The sequence below is a fragment of the Salvelinus namaycush genome, chromosome 9 (genome assembly GCF_016432855.1).
Source record: "Salvelinus namaycush isolate Seneca chromosome 9, SaNama_1.0, whole genome shotgun sequence".
Classification (NCBI taxonomy): Eukaryota; Metazoa; Chordata; class Actinopteri; order Salmoniformes; family Salmonidae; genus Salvelinus; species Salvelinus namaycush.
This window is the reverse complement of record NC_052315.1, coordinates 47370624-47385133: the sequence shown is the minus strand read 5'-3', so window position 1 is coordinate 47385133 and position 14510 is coordinate 47370624.

The window sequence follows — 14510 nt, the reverse complement described above, 5'->3', positions numbered from 1 at the left end:
TTGCAATGTAACGTTATCTGTCAGTTTCCCTAGCTAATTCCCTATTTTTCCCACTAACACCGTATAAACAGTGTCGCTGTTCAGCTATTTTCAAGTATCTTCAGAGATGCTCAATCGGGTTCAAGTCCGGGCTCTGGCTGGGCCACTCAAGGACATTCACAGACTTGTCCCGAAGCCACTGCTGCATTGTCTTGGTTGTGTGCTTAGGGTCGTTGTCCTGTTGGAAGGTGAACCTTCGCCCCAGTCTGAGGTCCTGAGCGCTCTGGAGCAGGTTTTCATCAAGGATCTCTCTGCACTTTGCTCCATTCATCTTTCCCTCAATCCTGACTAGTCACCCAGTCCCTGCTGCTGAAAAATCCATACGGATTACCAGGACGTATACTACGAGCATGCACTGACCAACTGGCAAGTGTTTTCACTAACATTTTCAACTTGTCCCTGACCGAGTCTGCAATACCAACATCTTTCAAGCAGACCACCGTAGTCCCTGTGCCGAAGAACACCAAGGTAACCTGCCGAAATGACTACCGACCCGTAACACTCACATCTGTAGCCATGAAGTGCTTTGAAAGGCTGGTCATGGCTCACATCAACACTATTATCCCAAAAACTCTAGACCCACTCCAATTTGCATACCGCCCCAACTGATCCACAGATGACGCAATCTCTATTGCACTTCGCACTGCCCTTTCCCTCCTGGGAAAAAAAGGAACACCTACATGGGAATGCTATTCATTGACTACAGCTCAACGTTCAACACCAGAGTGCCCTCACTAAGCTAAGGATCCTGGGACTAAACACCTCCCTCTGCAATTGGATCCTGGACTTCCTGGTGGGCCGCCCCCAGGTGGTAACAACACATCTGCCACGCTGATCCTCAACACGGGTGCCTCTCAGTGGTGCATGCTCAGTCCGCTCCTGTACTCCCTGTTCACCCATGACTGCATGGCCAAGCATTACTCCAACACCATCATTAAATTTGCCGACTATACAACAGTGGTAGGCCTGATCACCGACAACTATGAGACAGCCTATAGGGAGAAGGTCAGAGAGCTGGCAGTGTGGTGCCAGGATAACAACCTCTCCCTCAATGTGATCAAGACAAAGGAGATGATTGTAGACTATAGGAAAAGGAGGACCGAGCACGCCCCCATTCTCATTGCCATGGCTGTAGTGGAGCAGGTTGAGAGCTTCAAGTTCCTTGGTGTCCACATCACTAACAAACTATCATGGTCCAAACACACCAGAATAGTTGTGAAGAGGGCACGACAATGCCTATTCCCCCTCAGGAGACTAAAATAATTTGTCATGCATCCTAAGAGCCTCAAAAAGTTCTACAGCTGCACCATCGAGAGCATCCTGACTGGCTGCATCACCGCCTGGTATGGTAACTGCTCGGCCTCCGACCGCAAGGCACTACAGAGGGTAGTGCGTACGGCCCAGTACATCACTGGGGCCAAGCTTCCTGCCATCCAGGACCTCTATACCAGGCGGTGTCAGAGGATGGCCCAAAAAATTGCCATAGACTCCAGCCACCCTAGTTATAGACTGTTCTCTCTGTTCTCTCTGCTCTCTGTACCGGAGCGCCAAGTCTAGGTCCAAAAGGCTTCTTAACATCTTCTACCCCCAAGCTATAAGACTCCTGAACACCTAATCAAATGGCTACCCAGATTATTTGCATTGTAGTCGTCGTCCCACCCCCATTTTTAAACTACTGCTTCTCTCTGTTTATTATCTATGCATAGTCACTTTACCTCTACCTACATGTACATATTACCTCAATTACCTAGACTAACCTGTTCCCCTGCACATTGACTCTGTACCGGTACCCCCTGTATATAGCCTCGCTACTGTTATTTTTTATATATATTTTTTTACTTCAGTTTATTTTAGTAAATACTTAAACACTTTTTTTCTTAACTGCATTGTTGGTTAAGGGCTTGTAAGTAAGCATTTCACTGTAAGGTCTACCTGTTGTATTCGGGGCATGTGACAAATACATTTTGATTTGATCTCTGGAGCTCTGTCAGAGTGACCATCGGGTTCTTGGTCACCTCCCTGACCAAGGCCCTTCTCCATCGATTGCTCCGTTTGGCCGGGCGGCCAGCTCTAGGAAGAGTCTTGGTGGTTCCAAACTTCTTCCATTTAAGAATGATGGAGGCCACTGTGTTGTTGGGGACCTTCAATGCTGCAGAAATGTGTTGGTACCCTTCACCAGATCTGTGCCTGGACACAATCCTCTGTCGGAGCTCTACGGACAATTCCTTCGACCTCATGGCTTGGTTTTTGCTCAGACATGCACTGTCAACTTTGAGACCTTATGTACAGTAAGTAGTCAGGTGTATGCCTTTCCAAATCATGTCCAATCAATTGAATATACCACAGGTGGACTTAAACATCTCAAGGACGATCAATTGAAACAGGATGGATTTGAGCTCATTTTCGAGTCTCATAGCAAAGGGTCTGAATACTTATGTGAATAAGGTAATTCCGTTTTTACAATTCAAAAAATCTGTTTTCACTCTTTCATTATGGGGTATTGTGTGTAGATTGAAGTGAAAAAATAAATATTTCATCCATTTTAGATTAAGGCGGTAACGTAACAAAATGTAGAAAAAGTCAAGGGTCTGAATACTTTCCGAATGCACTGTATTTGCTTATGTTATGGTCTTGTGAAGGCTGGCTGAATTCTGGCAAAGAGTATGTCATTTTATCACAGCATGTCTACAGACTCTACCTTCTCCCTGTTTTTGTTTGCTTGGAAATGTTGATACTGGAGACTTGGCAGAAACTGTGTAACCAAGCATTTATAGGGGCTAAGAAATGCATTGCCATTAATTGGAAGGTTGGTTATCCTCCCAAAATGGATGGAATAAACATCAAGTTATGTATCACTAGATATGACTTATTACAAGATTTAGGGCATACTGTGCAACGTTCACAAGATCTGGAGGCCTTATTGGGAATACTGTACAACAAAAGGAGTCTGTATTTAAAACATGCTAGCTGCTGGGCTGCTCAGTCCTGGCCCTGGGGATCTGCCGTACTGTTGGTTGTCACTCTGGTCTTGGCCAAACATACCTGAAACCAATAATGAATATTTCACTAAGATCCTAAAGCTGAGTAGGATGTGTTGGGTTGGGGCGCTGCAGGGCCGTTGACCCCTAAGGGCAGGACGGGGTGACCCAGCTATGTTGTGTGCAAGTAAAAAGAGCTCTACAGTACTATTACGCATGTGATATGAATTACATGGAGGGTCTACTGTTTCTGTGTATTATTGTGTGGGTGTATGTGTGTTTCCCTTGAGATAGAAAAAAATAAGATGGGAAGGAATTTGTTTTGGGGAGAGTTGAGGTATTGACTAGGCTGTCTTAATACTTTATTTGTACTTTATTTATTTGTACTTTATTTGTAAGTTGTTCATTTGTTAGGCTGTTAAAACAGTTACAATACTGATTCAGAGGGGTTGGGTTAAATGGAAGACACATTTCAGTTGAATGCATTCAGTTGTACACCTGACTAGGGATCCCCCCTTTTCCTTTCCCTATTGATTATTGTATCATTGATTTAGTTCAGTCTTATCAATCACTTAATCATATTTAATAAGGATCTCTTACCTAGCTTGATGACTGTGGGCATTTTTGCTTACTTTTTGTTCTAAATCGAGATGGCTAGAAGGGCCATGGGTCATATTAAATTGTGTAGAAATGCAGGAAATTAGCTTTAGATGTCCCAAAAAATGGGAGGAGCCTCCGGCCTAGTTATGTCCCCGCCACTTCTAAAGCCAAAGTTGCGCCCCTGGTTTATTTTATTTCAGTATTTCAGTGTGGAGTGCACTAAGGGAACTAGCCTATGTTTCATAGCCATTTTCAAGACGTTTGCTGACTGAGAGGAGGTACAGTGCCTTCAGAAGTAATCAGACCCCTTGACATTTTTCAAATTTTATTAAGTTACATCCTTATTCTAAAATTTATACAATTTTAAAAATCCTCAGCAATCTACACACAAAACCCGTAATGACAAATAGAAAACAGGTTTAGACATTTTTGCAAATGTATTAAAAATAAAAACAGAAACACCTTATTTACATAAGTATTCAGACCCTTTGCTATGAGACTTGAAATTGAGCTCAGGTGCATCCTGCTTGATTGGAGTACACCTGTGGTCAATTCAATTGATTGGACATGATTTGGAAAGGCACAACCTGTCTATATAAGGTCCCACAGTTGGCAGTGCATGTCAGAGGAAAAACCAAGACATGAGGTCGAAGGAATTGTCCGTAGAGATCCGAGACAGGATTGTGTCGAGGCACAGATCTGGGGAAGGGTACTAAAAAAATGTCTGCAGCATTGAAGGTCCCCAAGAACACAGTGACCTCCATCATTCTTAAATGGAAGAAGTTTGGAACCACCAAGACTCTTCCTAGAGCTGGCCACCCGGCCAAACTGAGCAAACGGAGGAGAAGGGCCTTGGTCAGGGAAGTGACCAAGAAACCAATGGTCCCTCTGACAGAGTTCCAGAGTTCCTCTGTGGAGATGGGAGAACCTTCCAGAAGGACAACCATCTCTGCAGCACTCCACCAATCAGGTCTTTATGGTAGAGTGGCCAGACGGAAGCCACTCCTCAGTAAAAGGCATATGACAACTCGCTTGGAGTTTGACAAAATCACCTAAAGACTCTCAAACCATGAGGAACAAGATTCTCTGGTCTGATGAAACCAAGATTGAACTCTTTGGCCTGAATGCCAAGCGTCACGTCTAAAGGAAACCTGGCACCATCCCTACGGCAAGGCATGGTGGTGGCAGCATCATGCTGTGGGGATGTTTTTTAGTGGCAGGGACTGGGAGTCTAGTCAGGATCGAGGCAAAGATTAATGAAGCAAAGTACAGAGAGATCCTTAATGAAAACCTGCTCCAGAGTGCTCAGGACCTCAGACTGGGGCAAAGGTTCACCTTCCAACAGGACAACAACCCTAAGCACACAGCCAAGACAATGCAGGAGTGGCTTCGGGACAAGTCTCTGAATGTCCATGAGTGGCCGAACCAGAGCCTGGACTTGAACCTGATCAAACATCTCTGGAGAGACCTGAAAATATCTATGCAGCAACGCTCCCCATCCAACCTGACAGAGCTTGAGAGGATCTGCAGAGAAGAATGGGATAAACTCCCCAAATACAGGTGTGTCAAGCTTGTAGTGTCATACCCAAGAAGACTCGATGCTGTAATCGCTGCCAAAGGTGTTTCAACAAAGTACTGAGTAAAGGGTCTGAATACTTATGTAAATATGATAAATGACCAAAAATGTCTAAAAAACTGTTTTTGCTTTGTCATTATAGGGTATTGTGTGGATTGATGAGGGGGAAAAACAATTTAATCAATTTTAGAATAAGGCTGTAATGTAACAAAATGTGAAAAATGTCAAGAGCTCTGAATACCTTCCGAATGCACTGTATGTACAAATTATTTATAATAAATGATGTATAATAAGTATTGGTCATTTAATTGTGTGTTTATCATTACATGACTTTTAACACGCTATCCCCAGTTTAAGTTGGAAGTTTACATACACCTTAGCCAAATACATTTAAACTCAGTTTTTCACAATTCACTTAATCCTGGTAAAAATTCCCTGTCTTAGTTCAGTTAGGATCACCACTTTATTTTAAGAATGTGAAATGTCAGAATAATAGTAGAGAGAATGATGTATTTCAGCTTTTATTTCTTTCATCACATAACCAGTAGGTCAGAAGTTTACATACACTCAATTAGTATTTGGTAGCATTGCCTTGAAATTGTTTAACTTGGGTCAAACGTTTCGGGTAGCCTTCCACAAGCTTCCCACAATAAGTTGGGTGACTTTTGGCCCATTCCTCCTGACAGAGCTGGTGTAACTGAGTCAGGTTTGTAGGCCTCCTTGCTCGCACACGCTTTTTCAGTTCTGCCCACACATTTTCTATAGGATTGAGGTCAGGGCTTTGTGATGGCCACTCCAATACCTTGACTTTGTTGTCCTTAAGCCATTTGCCACAATTCTGGAAGTATGCTTGGGGTCATTGTCCATTTGGAAGACCCATTTGCAACCAAGCGTTAACTTCCTGACTGATGTCTTGAGATATGTTGCTTTAAAATATCCACATCATTTTCCTGCCTCATGATGCCATCTATTTTGTGAAGTGCACCAGTCCCTCCTGCAGCAAAGCACCCCCACAACATGATACTGCCACCCCCGTGCTTCACGGTTGGGATGATGTTCATCGGCTTGCAAGCATCCCCCTTTTTCCTCCAAACATAACGATGGTCATTATGACCAAACAGTTCTATTTTTGTTTCATCAGACCAGAGGACATTTCTCAAAAAGTACGATCTTTGTCCCATGTGCAGTTGCAAACCATAGTCTGGCTTTTTTATGGCGGTTTTGGAGCAGTGGCTTCTTCCTTGCTGAGTGGCATTTCAGGTTATGTCGATATAGGACTCGTTTTACTGTGGATATAGATACTTGTGTACCTGTTTCCTCCAGCATCTTCACAAGGTCCTTTGCTGTTCTGGGATTGATTTGCACTTTTTGCACCAAAGTACGTTCATCTCTGGGAGACAGAACGTATCTCGTTCCTGAGCAGTATGACGGCTGCGTGGTCCCATGGTGTTTATACTTGCGTACTATTGTTTGTACAGATGAACGTGGTACCTTCAGGCGTTTGGAAATTGCTCCCAAGGATGAACCAGACTTGTGGAGGTCTCCAATTTTTTTCTGAGGTCTTGGCTGATTTTTTTTTAATTTTCCATGATGTGGCACTGAGTTTGAAGGTAGACCTTGAAATATTACTATTACTATTTAATAGTTGTAGCCATATTTCATAAATGGCACCATGCATGGTTCTATATTGAACCATTTTGACTCAGTGAAGAAGAAACCCCTAGGGTTCTTTTCGGGGGAAAAACATAAAAGGGTTATACGGTATATCACTTTTAGGGGTTCCTTATATGAAACAAGCCATAGAACCATTTTTGTACTAAGAGTGTACAGAGTTGGCAATGAACTTCCTTGATAATTTGTGTGAGATTGAGGGCATCTAGATTAGATTGTAGGATGGCCGGGGTGTTAAGCATATCACAATTTAGGTTATCTAGCAGCTTCTGGTGGCCTTCCAATTGGTGGCCTTCCAATTGACTCAAATTATGTCAATTAGCCTATCAGAAGCTACTAAAGCCATGACGTAATTTTCTGGAATTTCCCAAGCTGTTTAAAGGCACAGTCAACTTAGTGTATGTAAACTTCTGACCCACTGGAATTGTGATACAGGGAACTATAAGTGAAATAATCTGTCTGTAAACAACTGTTGGAAAAATTACTTGTGTCAATCGTGAAGTAGATGTCCTAACTGACTTCCCAAAACTATAGTTTCTTAACAAGAAATTTGTGGAGTGGTTGAAAAATGAGTTTTAATGACTCCAAACTAAGTGTCTGTAAACTTCCGACTTCAACTGTATGTTTGGCAGAGTCTGACAGTAACCCAGAGGCAGAGGATCTCTTTCGGCTGCTGCTGACAAATACCTAACGTAAGTTGTTCTTTATCATAATATGTATATGTCTGCATAGCATTCTGTCTTCATTTTGTCAGATTAACTCGTGCTTATTTGGGAACATTAACTTGTTTTTGCTCCCTTTTTATTCTTCTCTGGAACCAGTCAAGCAGCCCAGTGGCTTGGAGTTGGACCTGTGGCAGGTGTTGGACATGTGGATCAAAAGTGGCCGGTTCAAATCCCGGGCCAGGCTAGAAAAAATTGGTTGAATTGATTTTGACAACTGGAGGGCGGCTGGGTTGACATACTCAAAACATTCCCCTACCGTTGGGCCCTTGAGCAAGGCCCTTTACCCTTCAACATGCTCTCCATCCAGGAGGGCTGCATACAGCTTGAACCTGTGCTCATGTCAACTGTATGTGTGAGGTCTGCTGTTTGGGAGGGTTGAGAATGAAGCATAAGACATATTTTGTTGTTCACTATAACTAATGGACAAAGTATATTGTATTGTATAGTAACGAAGTCTACCAGAGTTGACTTGGGCCATCATTCAAACAGAGATCAAATCAAATTTTATTTGTCACATACACATGGTTAGCAGATGTTAATGTGAGTGTAGCGAAATGCTTGTGCTACTAATTCCGACCATGCAGTAATATCTAACAAGTAATCTAACCTAACAATTTCACAACAACTACCTTATACACAAGTGTAAAGGAATGAATAAGAATATGTACATAAAAATATATGAATGAGTGATGGCCGAACGGCAAGATGCAGTAGATGGTATAGAGTACAGTATATACATATGAGATGAATAATGTAGGGTATGTAAACATTATATAAAGCGGCATTGTTTAAAGTGGCTAGTGATACATTTATTACATCAATTTTTCCATTATTAAAGTGGCTAGAGTTGAGTCAGTATGTTGGCAGCAGCCACTCAATGTTAGTGATGGCTGTTTAACAATCTGATGGCCTTGAGATAGAAGCTGTTTTTCAGTCTCTCGGTCCCCGCTTTGACGCACCTGTACCTGTACAGAGTTGGCAGTGAACTGGCATAGGGAGTTTGAATGGCGAGAGGGACATGTATAGCTCTGGTGTTATGTCATCATTGGCTAATTTAATACATTGCTGCACTGATGCATATTAATTTATTAATTTGCTCAAATAACCCACAGACCTGTCAGTGGCAGTGCACAGACTGTCAGTGGCAGGCTACCCTGTACTTATGTAGAATTAAAAGTTTATGCTAATGTATCCAGTAATACAATGTAGTAGGCTAGAAATTTCATGAAACGCGTTTATGTAGGCCTAAGGACACATTTTTGTCAGGCAAAGAAAGGAGATTAAACATCTGTCACACAATAGGGTAAGCTACATAGGCCTATACAATAAAGCAACGTTTTGCAAAGTTTTATATTGGCTATATGGTTAATTCAAATTAATTATAAAAACAGATTTATCGAATAGTTTCATTAAGTGACTGTGTTTGTAGCCAACATTAGGCTAGGTTATATGTTGTTTGAGATCAATTGTTTTGTAATGCTTAAACGAACAATGTTTACAATATCATGGAAAGAACAAATATAGTTTAATGAAACGATATAGTTTAATGTCGTTTATTTCTGCAGGTTATAGGTTGCTTGCATGAGATTAAATGTTTTGCTCCATCAGTTTCAATGAGAAAAAAACGATTGAATAAGTTATTATTAAAATTTAATCTCAATTAGACCAATAACATGATGTTTTTGCCTTTGTTGCTTTCGTAGAGCAATGTGAAATTAACTTGGACTCCAAAAAAATCCCATTCCAGCGAAAACAAGTTTAATTGCCTTTATTATATATACACTGAGTGTACAAAACATTAGGAACACCTTCCTAATATTAAGTTGCATACCCTTTTGTCATCAAAATGACTACAAGGTGTCGAAAGCGTTCCACAGGGATGCTGGCCCATGTTGACTCTAATGCTTCCCGCAGTTGTGTAAAGTTGGCTGGATGTCCTTTGTGTGGTCGACCATGGTTGATACACACGGAAAACTGTTGAAAAGCGTTGTAGTTCTTGACACACAAACCGGTGCGCCTGGCACAGTGGCGATTTTAGCATGTAAATCTTGGTGGGGCAAAACAAAATAATAATAAGTGGGATGCATGCCAGCAAAGCCACAACACTAAATAATACATTAATTGCACTATAATAGTGACAAACGGTGCCCACAAACTGTTAGGGCCTACATAAAGCTGTCCCAACAGCAGTCCCAACATCTTACCGTTGATACACCTGGCTATCAGCGGAGCCTTGTCTGGCAGTGAAACAGTTCATTCATCCTCATTTCCTGCCTTTAAAAAAAACATAGCTGATATGGCTGACTTGCTTAAACAAATGTGGTTTCTAATGACAATTGAGATGGAGAAACTTTGGCATAAGGGGACGACAAGCTGATGAGGCAATCCGTAAATTCGATTAAGCCATTAAAGAACGAGCTAGGACGGACGTACTCAGTATAACTATTTGTTGAGCACTTTTGAAATGTACAGCGACAGAATTCAGAACATGGGCCGTTCTTACAGTGTTCTCCCTGTATACCAAGTCAGAACCGTAGGATAAATAAAGGAGGCATATAAGCAGACAATGAAAGCTCTTACAATATTCGATGATTACGTTTCTCTAAAACAGGTTATAGGCTACATGTGCACCACCAACTCAGAACAGTAGGTGGAATTAAGAGGGTTAAATAAACCAAATTACTAGGGTGAGGCACATGGGCTACTAACAGCTTACTACACAACATACACTTAGTATTATTTTCTTAGCTACTGTATACATACAGACGTGCTCAAATTTGTTGGTACCCTTTCAGCTCATTGAAATAATGCTTCATTCTTCCTGAAAAGTGATGAAATTAAAAGCTATTTTATCCTGTATACTTGCATGCCGTTGGTATGTCATAGAATAAAGCAAAGAAGCTGTGAAAAGAGATTAATTATTGCTTATTCTACAAAGATATTCTAAAATTTAGAAAAAATAAACTTAGAAAAAATAATAAATAATTGGATTATAGTGATATTTCAAAGTAATTTGTTTCTTTAATTAGTATCACACGTCTCCAATCTTGTAATCAGTCATTCAGCCTATTTAAATGGAGAAAAGTAGTCACTGTGCTGTTTGGTGTCATTGTGTGCACCACGCTGAACATGGACCCGAGAGAGCAAAGGATAGATTTGCCTGAGGAGATCAGAAAGAAAATAGACAAGCATGGTAAAGGTAAAGGCTACAATACCATCTCCAAGCAGCTTGATGTTCCTGTGACAACAGTTGCAAATATTATTAAGAAGTTTAACGTTCATGGAACTGTAGCCAACCTCCCTGGGCGTGGCCTCAAGAGGAAAATCAACCCCAGATTGAACAGAATGAATTGCGAATGGTAGAAAAAGAACCAGGGATAACTGCCAAAGAGATACAAGCTGAACTCCAAGGTGAAGGTACGTCAGTTTCTGATCGCACCATCTGTCGCTTTTTGAGCGAAAGTGAGCTCCATGGAAGAAGACCCAGGAGGACTCCACTTTTGAAAGAACATAAAAAAGCCAGACTGGAATTTGCTAAAATGCATATTGACAAGCCACAATCCTTCTGGGAGAATGTCCTTTGGACAGATGAGTCAAAACTGGAGCGTTTTGGCAAGTCACATCAGCTCTATGTTCACAGATGAAAAAATGAAGCTTTCGAAGAGAAGAACACCAAACCTACAGTGAAACATGGAGGAGGCTGGGTTATGTTTTGGGGCTGCTTTGCTGCGCCTGGCACAGGGTGCCTTGAATCTGTGCAGGACACAATGAAATCTCAAGACTATCAAGGCATTCTGGAGCGAAACATACTGCCCAGTGTCAGAAAGCTTTGTCTCAGTCGCAGGTCATGGGTCCTCCAACAGGATAATGACCCAAAACACACAGCTAAAAGCACCAAAGGATGGATAAGAACAAAACATTGGACTATTCTGAAGTGGCCTTCTATGAGTCCTGATCTGAATCCTATCGAACATCTATGGAAAGAGCTGAAACTTGCAGTCTGGAGAAGGCACCCATCAAACCTGAGACAGCTGGAGCAGTTTGCTCAGGAAGAGTGGGCCAAACTATCTGTTAGCAGGTGCAGAAGTCTCATTGAGAGCTACAGAAAACATTTGATTGCCTCTAAAGGTTGAGAACAAGTGCGATTGGTAAGCTGCTCTGACAGCTGACGCATAAAGTTAGAGGGAGATGTAAGTCTCCAACTTCAGTGATTTCAGTGATTACCTGTTTCCTCCAGTATCTTCACAGGGTCCTTTGCTGTTGTTCTGGGATTGATTTGCACTTTTCACACCAAAGTACATTCATCTCTAGGAGACAGAACGAGTCTCCTTCCTGAGCGATATGACAGCTGCGTGGTCCCATACTTGCGTACTATTGTTTGTACAGATGAGCGTGGTACCTTCTGGTGTTTGTAAAAATTCTGAGGTCTTTGCTGATTTCTTTTGATTTTCCCATGATGTCAAGCAAAGAGGCACTGAGTTTGAAGGTAGGCCTTGAAATACATCCACAGGTACACCTCCAATTAACTCAAATGATGTCAATTAGCCTATCAGAAGCTTCTAAAGCCATTACATCTTTTTATGGAATTTTCCAAGCTATTTAAAGGCATAGTCAATTTAGTGTATGTAAACTTCTGACTCACTGGAATTGTGATACAGTGAATTATAAGTAAAATAATCTGTCTGTAAACAGTTGTTGGAAAAAGTACTTGTGTCATGCATAAAGTAGATGTCCTAACCGACTTGTTAACAAGAAATGTGTGGAGTGGTTGAAAAATGAGTTTTAATGACTCCAACTAAGTGTATGTAAATTTCCGACTTCAACTGTATGTTTGGTCTCATTGAAATAGAGTAGCCTGACTACATGGGGAGAGCTTCACATGGCAGTTAACTTAAAGTTGCACTGTGCAGAAATCGCTCTGCCATTTCCTGGTTGCTAAAATTCTAATAGTTTGCCTAATTTCAGTTTATGTGACAAAATAAGCTAGTTTAGTGTAGAGAATCATTGCACCATCTCAAGTGCTCTGAAATATATTCTCCATAACCAAAAATATTGTCAAATGAAAAAAGGAAACTTAAGAACGGGAAGTATAGAAATAGGGCACATAGAACAGATCTACCGCTTCTTAGACTTGCTTTCAATGAGAATGACATAGCTATAACTCACACTTCTATGTGTGTTTGGTTAGTCCCCAAAAAGTTATATATTGCCACTTTAAATATGATTAGACTGTAGTTTACTACAGTGTCTGTAAATAAATATTGTTAACGGAAAGAAGTGGCGGGCACTCAACCAACGTGAGTTGGTGCAATCCATTTTCATTGAAAAGGAAAAGGCACATCACTCGCATAGGTTAGGCTAATATGGTGAGCGAGCGTTGCACATTTTCTCTTTCATTAAGTATTGATTACCCATTTATTTGTCTCTACCTGTAAACCTTCCTCCTAAAAGGTAGTCTATATCCTATAAGAAAAACGCAGCAAGTGTGGCTGTCATCATTCTTGCTTCTTCAAGTTCAGTAGCCATACCTGCAAGATCCAAGGAAATGTACTTCCTAAATATGATTAGGCTATAGTTGTTTACTACATTTCCTATAAATAAATATTGATCACCCATATTTCTCTGTCTGAAAATCTTCCCACTCCTATAAGGTAGGAAATAGAAACAGCTCAAAAGAAAAGGGCAAGTCTCTCCAACCCTGCTCTATTCAAACTACATCTACATCTAGCATATTAGCACATCAAACTACATCTAGCATATTGGCTGATATAGCCCAGTAATATAAACCTAATATAATGGGCCAAGTGAGAATCTCTGGTAATTTCAGTGGTGTAAAATGCTTAAGTAAAAATACTTTAATGTTCTACTTTACTCCACTACATACCTAAAGAAAAGTATGTACTTTTTACTCCATCCATTTTCCCTGACACCTAAAAGCACTCGTTGCATTTTCAATGCTTAGCAGGAGTAAATAAAAAATGCAAAATAAATTGTGTGATCTCGTTTGCTTAATATAAGGAATAAAATAATAATAATATAAGGAATTTGAAATGGTTCATACTTTTACTTTTACTTTTGATACTTAAGTATATTTTAGCAATTCAATTTACTTTTGATACTTAAGTATTTAACTTTTAGACTTTTACTCAAGGAGTATTTTGCTGGGGGACTGGGGAACTTTAATTTTCTATTAAGTTATCTTTACTTTATTCAGGATGACAATTGGGTGCTTTTTCCACCACTGGGTAATTTAACCTATTTGTGAAGTTATTTTTGCTGATTGATATTGCCCATAGGACGCAAAATTGCTGGGACCATGGCTGGCAAGTGAGCTGTGTCACACATGCCTAAAATAACATTTTGGGACTGTGGTTGGGTTTGGGATCTATTCTTGCCGTAGTGAGTGGGAGTCCGACTGAAAGCCAGTGGGTGCGGGCGGGGCGCAGTATGAAAAATTGCATGGGAGGAAGAAATCAATCCCGCGCAGACCTCTATCGGGAAGCATAGAAGTAGCACACATAGAACAGATATAACGCTTATTAAACTTGCTTTCAATGTGAATGACAGATATATAACACATTTCTATGCGAATTTGGTCGGGTCGCCCAAAAAGTTACATATTGCTGCTTTAATCACCATCCCTGTGTAGCCTATGTGGATCCGTGATTAGAGTTCAACTGTCTGTTTATGGGAACTCCTTCATATGCACTGATCTAAAAAAATATATATACCTGACGGAAGAAAGAAAGTCCCTGGCTTTCAGGTGTCATGTCTTCTCATCTTGATCCAGATAAAGGAAAGGTGATTAGGAGGAAAATCACTTTAGATGCAGCTCGTCTTCCCTCAGCCTGTATGAGGTATGCTCAACACAGTATCATAGGTTATTGTGAAATAGACACAAATTGCATGAGGCCTGACCAG